The sequence below is a fragment of the Camellia sinensis genome, chromosome 2 (genome assembly GCF_055761805.1).
Source record: "Camellia sinensis isolate YWXY chromosome 2, ASM5576180v1, whole genome shotgun sequence".
Taxonomy (NCBI): Eukaryota; Viridiplantae; Streptophyta; class Magnoliopsida; order Ericales; family Theaceae; genus Camellia; species Camellia sinensis.
Genome location: NC_138962.1, coordinates 106,065,567 through 106,073,866, shown reverse-complemented (window position 1 = coordinate 106,073,866; position 8,300 = coordinate 106,065,567).

Below are 8,300 nucleotides of genomic sequence, written 5' to 3'. Positions count from 1 at the left end.
CCCAGTAGAAATATACTAAACCACATATAAGCAATGAATAAAGCAATAGCATTCAACAGATGGTTAACCAAGATAATCAATTACTTTATTTTACAGTCTCATGACACTATTGTCTAAGATACATTTTACTTTCCAATTTTATCAACATGGCCCAGAACCTGGCCAAACTTACAACAGTGAATCACATATATCCTATTCACATCCTTCCAATATCAACTAACAAATGAGACTCAAGCTCAAATCAAACACTTCATACTTCCAGATTGATACACATTTTAGTGTTGTATCAATAAAACACTTCTATATAAATAAGCACACATAAAAGTGATGCTAATGGAGTCCATCCCCTATCTCCTCCCAAACAAAATCCGGTTTAGAGGTCCATCCCCTATCTTCCCCTAAACCGTGGAGTACATCCCCTATCTCCTCCCACACACAAACAATGTATGCAAATGCAATGCTCAATCAATACACGTATTTTCTGTATCAATGCCACAGTCAAAATTAATGACTTAACCCATGTGATTAGTTCCAGTTATTCCTAATCCACATGCAATGTCTACAACAATCATGACTATCCTCCACCGATAGTCCAAAACAGTTATTTCTAAACTGAAAATAACTATGTCCACAATTCAATAGACAAATTATTCAAATTATCCAATTATGCCATTTAATCAATGAATTCCCCAATTCCATGAATTTAACAATCTTTTCCCAATTCCATGAATTACTTATACAAATCAATTCAATAATTCAACTAAGGTTTTTCCCAAAATTTACCAAAGTATTCCGAACATATTAAAATACCAAAACTTAGAACATAACCTATAAAATGGAGTAGGAAATCCCTACCTCAAAGAAAACAACCCAAAAAGGTGAAGAAAGAGATGAGTGCCCAAAATACCAAAGTGCTCCAAATCGTCAAATGCTCAGATTAAATGGTAGCCCTTGCCTCACTCTATCTTTTTAATGAAGGATCTAGGGTAGAAACACACCCTAAATGGATCAAATCTAAGAAAGAAGGTGAGTAGGGAGAGAGAGAAGTCGAACCTGGGGTTTTGAATCAAAAGAATATGAAAAAGACTGATCAAATCCCGCTGCTGTGTATATAAACTGGACAGGCTCGCTCGAGCGAAGACTTGGTCGCTCGAGCGACCAGACACAGAGAAACTACGCTCGAGCCAAGGAAGCCTTGCTCGAGCCAACAACTCAAATGCTCGCTCGAGCGAAAGAAAGCTCGGTCGAGCGAAGAACTCAAACCCTCAGGTCTGAACCCAGACACACGCTCGAGCGAAGGAACTATAGCTCGAGCGAAGGATGAACTAACTCGCTCGAGCGAAGAAAAGCTCGCTCGAGCCAAGAATGCACAGCTACAGGTCCAAATCAAACACTACCTCTCGCTCGAGCGAACAACTCCTCGCTCGAGCGAAGAACCAAAAACCTGGACAGCAACACTTGGTTTCTAAACCCAACCAACCTGAAACAAACCTGCCCAACACATCCTATAATTCCAAAAGAGAAAAATAAGGAATAACAACAACAACCATAATACAATGACAGAATCTACGGAACAGTCCGGATACAATAATTAAATGGGAAAAGACCGGGGTCGCTATAACCTCCCCCCCTTCAAAGAATTTCGTCCCCGAAATTAGGCACAAATTTGAAAACAGGTTTTTTTTTTTTTTTAATACCCAAAGATAGTATATAACAATAATAAACAACTTGACCCAATACTGGTCACTTCATCTTTTTATCAAGAGGTATCCCACAATATATATAAAACAACATATATTTCAACCTGCACCACTATTATGCATTATTCCTTTCAATGTTAACAATTTCCATATCATATTCAATTGCATGATATATATAACACATCCAACAATGTAACCAACATATACAATGTTACACTAATCTTCTATAATGAAACAAGTTTCAAGATACAACCAATTACCAAAACATACTCAATGTTTTACAACTGAAGACATATGTAAAGCTCTTAAGTTCAACAATATAACAGAATCTAGTTATAAGATTACAAATCAACAAACATGTCCGGATATTTCTCGCGGACTTCCAATTCACGTTCCCAAGTGGCTTCCTCCACTCCGTGGTGTTTCCACAAAACTTTGACCAAAGGGATGGTCTTGCCTCGCAAGACTTGATCCCGCCTATCCAATACCCGAACCGGTCTCTCCTCATACGAAATATCCACATCAACCACTAAATCGGTCCAATCCAACACATGTGATGGATCCGGCTCATACTTCCGAAGCATACTCACATGAAACACGTCATGTACTCCAGACAACTGCGGCGGCAAAGCTAAACGATAAGCAGCCTCGCCAATCCTCTCAAGGATCTCAAACGGACCAATAAATCGAGGGGACAACTTCCCACTCTTCCCAAACCTCATCAAACCCCGTCTAGGTGATATCTTCAGAAAGACATGATCACCCACCTCAAACACCAAAGGTCTCCTCCTACGGTCGGCATACGATTTCTGACGACTCTGTGCTGTAACAAGCCTCTTACGGATAAGCTCAACTTTCTCCGTAGTTTCCCTCACCAACTCTGGACCCAACAGAGGTGCATCACCCACCTCGGCCCAACACACAGGAGATCTACACGGTCGGCCATACAAGGCCTCAAATGGTGCCATACCGATACTAGACTGGAAACTGTTGTTGTAGGCAAACTCCACCAACGGCAAGTGCCTCTCCCACGACCCACTAAAGTCTAGAACACAACCCCGAAACATATCCTCAAGTATCTGAATAGTACGCTCGGACTGTCCGTCAGTCTGAGGATGATAAGCCGTGCTAAAGGTCAACTTAGTGCCTAAGGCACTCTGCAAACTCTGCCACAACCTAGCAGTAAAACGAGGATCTCTATCTGAGACGATCGTCACTGGGACCCCGTGCAATCTCACTATGTCCCGAATATACAAGTCGGCAAGATGATCTACCGAATCTCTCATGGGCATAGAAATAAAGTGCGCCGACTTAGTCAACCGGTCTACAACCACCCAAATAGCATCACTACCCCGCTGAGTCCTCGGAAGACCTACAACGAAGTCCATAGTGACATGCTCCCACTTCCACTCGGCAATAGGCAAGGGTTGCAACAAACCCGCTGGCCTCTGATGTTCGGCCTTCACTTGCTGACAAGTAAGACACTTAGATACGAAAGCTGCCACATCTCTCTTCATACCCCGCCACCAGAACTGACGACCCAAATCCCGATACATCTTAGTGCCTCCCGGATGCACCGCAAGGCGTGAATGATGAAACTCTCGGAGTACCTCCTCTCGGCAAGACTCCGGCACAAACGGACGGTCTCGATATCTCACACTCAGGTCGGAATACACCGTCAAACCTTTCTCAACCTTTCCACTGGAAATCTTCTCACGGAGAGATTCTACCTCAAGGTCACCTCTCTGAGCTTCTGACACTCGAGTCACAAGTGTAGGCTGTGCAACAACAGAAAACAAGGCCGCAGCCTCAACGGATTCGCCCATAAGTAAATCAAACTCTCCAAGTGCACCCAACATCTCCCACTCTCGGATGGCTATACTAGCTATGTCACCAACAGGTTTCCTGCTAAGGGCATCAGCCACCACATTGGCCTTTCCCGGATGATAATGCAACTCAAAGTCATAATCCTCTATGAACTCCATCCACCTCCTCTGCCTCAAGTTTAAGTCTTTCTGTGTAAATAAATACTTCAAACTCTTATGATCCGAGAACACCTCGAATTTCTCACCATAAAGATAATGCCTCCAAATCTTCAAGGCAAAAATCACAGCTGCTAACTCTAGATCATGTGTAGGGTAATTCTGCTCGTGAATTTTCAACTGACGAGAGCCATAGGCAACTACTTTCCCTTCTTGCATTAACACACAACCCAGACCCTCTCGTGAGGCGTCACAATAGACTGCATAACCCAACCCTCTCTCTAGAATAATCAATACTGGAGCGGTAGTCAGTCTAACTTTCAACTCCTGAAACGACTTTTCACAAGTCTCACTCCATACAAATTTGACTCCCTTCCGAGTCAGTTTAGTCAACGGTGATGCTAACCTGGAGAAATCTTTCACAAACCGACGGTAATACCCAGCTAACCCCAGAAAACTGCGGATCTCAAATACACTCTTAGGCTGTGCCCAATCCTGCACTGCCTCTACCTTGGATGTATCAACAGACACTCCTTCACCGGATACCACATGGCCTAAGAATTTGACTTCTTTCAGCCAGAACTCACACTTCCCAAACTTGGCATACAGCCTATGGGCTCTAAGTAACTCAAGCACCACCCTCAAATGTGCCTCGTGCTCCTCCTCAGAAGGCGAATAGATAAGGATGTCGTCCACAAAAACGACTACAAACCGATCCAAGAATTCCCGGAAGATCCGGTTCATCAAATCCATAAAAACTGCCGGTGCATTGGTGAGCCCGAATGGCATCACCAAAAACTCATAATGGCCATACCGCGTACGGAATGCCGTCTTCGGAATATCCTCTTCCCTGACCCTCAACTGGTGGTAACCCGATCTCAAGTCTATCTTAGAGAAACAACGGGAACCCTTCAACTGGTCAAACAAATCATCGATACGAGGCATAGGGTACTTATTCTTAACCGTAGCCCGATTCAATTTCCGATAATCTATACAAAGTCTCAAAGCACCACCTTTCTTTTTAACAAAGAGGGCCGGTGCTCCTCACGGTGAAACACTAGGACGTATAAAGCCCTTATCTAGCAACTCCTGGAGTTGGATCTTCAACTCAACTAACTCGGCTGGGGCAAAACAATAAGGTGCCATGGAAATCGGCGCCGTGCCGGGCACTAGGTCAATAGAGAACTCAATCTCCCGATGCGGTGGCAAACCAACAAGATCCTCGGGAAAGACATCCGAGTACTCACAAACCACCCTTGGCAACACAATCTGAGTCTCATTATCCTCACTAATCAAAAGGTTAGCTAGTAGCCCACTAAGCTCACTCCTTCCTCGCCGAACATACCCCGGTGGCAACACATCACCAACCCGGTCCCCCAGAAAATGAAAATACTCTCCGCTCACGGTACAACAAGTGACCCTCTGGCGGTAGCAATCAATAACTGCCCGGTATGATGATAACCAGTCCATACCCAAAATAACATCGAAACCCCTCATAGGCATAACTACAAAGGAAAATGGGATTCTATGATAATCAACCTCTATATCACAACCCCTAACGCCTTGTTTCAAAATCAATTCACCCCCAAGAGGTGATACTACACATATAGGAGATGCTAACTGTGCTAATTCCAACTCCAAAACAGATGCAAATGCAGCAGACACAAAGGAATGAAATGCACCCGTATCAATCAAAACATTAGCAACCGAGTTGCAAAACAAGAAGGTACCTCTCACAACTGATGGTGCTGGCACAAGATCCTGCGCGGTAACAGCATACACGCGCCCAGACGACCTCTGATCAACCTGCTCAACCCTAGGAGCATAAGATTGCTGCACCGACTGAGATGATGAAGCCCCCTGATTGGCCTTTGAGGCCTGACCCGACTGAGCTGGCTGCTGACCCTGAATCGGCCTCAAACCAGATGCACCAGATGTGCCACCCAACTGCGGGCAATACCTCTTCATATGCCCTGGCTGACCACACTGATAACACGAGAGTGGCTGACCTCTACCCTGACTCTGGCTCTGAGATGGAGCCGAAGAAGATGCTGCTCTCTGAACTCCTCCCCTCTGAGGACAAACTGGAGACTTGTGGCCCAGCTGGCCACACTTGAAACAGGTAATGTCTCCCTGACTGCCTTTTCCCGAACTAACACTCGGTACAGGAAAAGTCGATCGAGAAAAGCTACCCTGAGACTGCTGGGGATTAAAACCCTTCTGTCTCCTACCATCATTCTGACCATCCTGACTCCTCTTGGAGCCCTTCTGCCCTTCCTCCTCCTCCTGCATCATGATCTCCATATGGGCTACAGCATCAACCATACGCCCATAATCTCGAATCATAGTTCCCCCAACTCTCAGCTTGAGGCCACGCCTCAACTTCTTCTCAAACTCAATACAACGGCGTTCCTCAGACGCCACCAACTCAGGTGCAAACCTGGACAAACTAGTAAATGCAGCCTCAAATTCGGCCACTGAAGAACTCGCCTGCTTAAGTTGACAAAACTGGTCTCGCAGCTTCTCCCTGACTGCCGGAGATAAAAACTTGTCCTGGAATGCATTCACAAAAGCCTCTCATGTACCTCCTATACGCCCCTTAGTAAATTTCCACCACTGACCCGCATCCCCCTTCAACTGGAAAGATGCCAAGGTCACTTTCAACCCCTCGTCTTCGATGCCAAGCATCTCAAACGTCTTCGTTGTCTGTTCGAGCCATTCATCGGCCTTAAGTGGCTCTTTAGGATCACCCACAAATTCATCCGGATTGGACCGGAAGAACTCCCTCTTCAGAAAGGAAGGTCCTGCATCCGCAATACCAGCCTGAGCTTGATTCTCAGCTCTAAGAATGCCTACTGACTCCCTGAATGCCCCTGCTATCTCTCGGGCGAGAGCGCCCATAGCCTGCTGGCCTACTGGCTCGGCCACATTGGCTTGGCCAATTCCCTCCTGAACTGCCGGAATCTCTTCTGGCACAGGCAACTCCTGCCTACCCGGCCTACCACGCCTACCGCGTCCTCGTCCTCGTCCTGACATCCTAATAAAGGAAACAAAGACATTAGCACATTAATAAATGTGCCGAAGCTAAACACTCGCGTCCTCGTTCAATGGACAACAATAATTCATTCCACGTAAGCACATAATCACATAAGCACCTACGAATTTCATTTCCGGATAATGATAGTCCCAATGCGTTACTATAGTTCCGGTTGGAAGCAGCAGTGATCAAGTGCCTTTCCAACAAGACTACAAGAAACTCAAGGGTCCAATCAACCTCCTAGAAACTACATTCCATACCCACATAATCACATAAACATGTTATCACATAAGCATATAACATTACACTAAGTCTCTATCAAACGAGACGAACCCAATGTGATACTAATCACTTCCCACGTACCCAAAGTATTCAAACCCGGTACGCTCTGATACCAAGTTGTCACGCCCTCAAAATTAATCTATTATATATCATTGACATGCATTATTTAAAGAAGACATTTTATTAATTCATTCATCAGAGTATTACTAAATAATCAAATAAAATGCCCTACAGGCTTACATCTTTCCAAGCCAACACTTGGTTACAAACATTCGAGTTCTAACTCAATACAAGAAAAGCCCTAGGCTTGAGTTTTTTTACATGTGCTAACAAATAAAAGCAAATAACAGAAAAATAGTCTTCTTCAATCCAGAAGCCAAACCCTCCCAAGCTAATTCCTTGGAGGTAGTTTATCACCTGAACCTGAAAATGATGTTCCCATAAAGGGTGAGCCACAGCCCAGTAGAAATATACTAAACCACATATAAGCAATGAATAAAGCAATAGCATTCAACAGATGGTTAACCAAGATAATCAATTACTTTATTTTACAGTCTCATGACACTATTGTCTAAGATACATTTTACTTTCCAATTTTATCAACATGGCCCAGAACCTGGCCAAACTTACAACAGTGAATCACATATATCATATTCACATCCTTCCAATATCAACTAACAAACGAGACTCAAGCTCAAATCAAAAACTTCATACTTCCAGATTGATACACATTTTAGTGCTGTATCAATAAAACACTTCTATATAAATAAGAACACATAAAAGTGATGCTAATGGAGTCCATCCCCTATCTCCTCCCAAACAAAATCCGGTTTAGAGGTCCATCCCCTATCTTCCCCTAAACCGTGGAGTACATCCCCTATCTCCTCCCACACACAAACAATGTATGCAAATGCAATGCTCAATCAATACACGTATTTTCTGTATCAATGCCACAGTCAAAATTAATGACTTAACCCATGTGATTAGTTCCAGTTATTCCTAATCCACATGCAATGTCTACAACAATCATGACTATCCTCCACCGATAGTCCTAAACAGTTATTTCTAAACTGAAAATAACTATGTCCACAATTCAATAGACAAATTATTCAAATTATCCAATTATGCCATTTAATCAATGAATTCCCCAATTCCATGAATTTAACCATCTTTTCCCAATTCCATGAATTACTTATACAAATCAATTCAATAATTCAACTAAGGTTTTTCCCAAAATTTACCAAAGTATTCCCAACATATTAAAATACCAAAACTTAGAACATAACCTATAAAATGGAG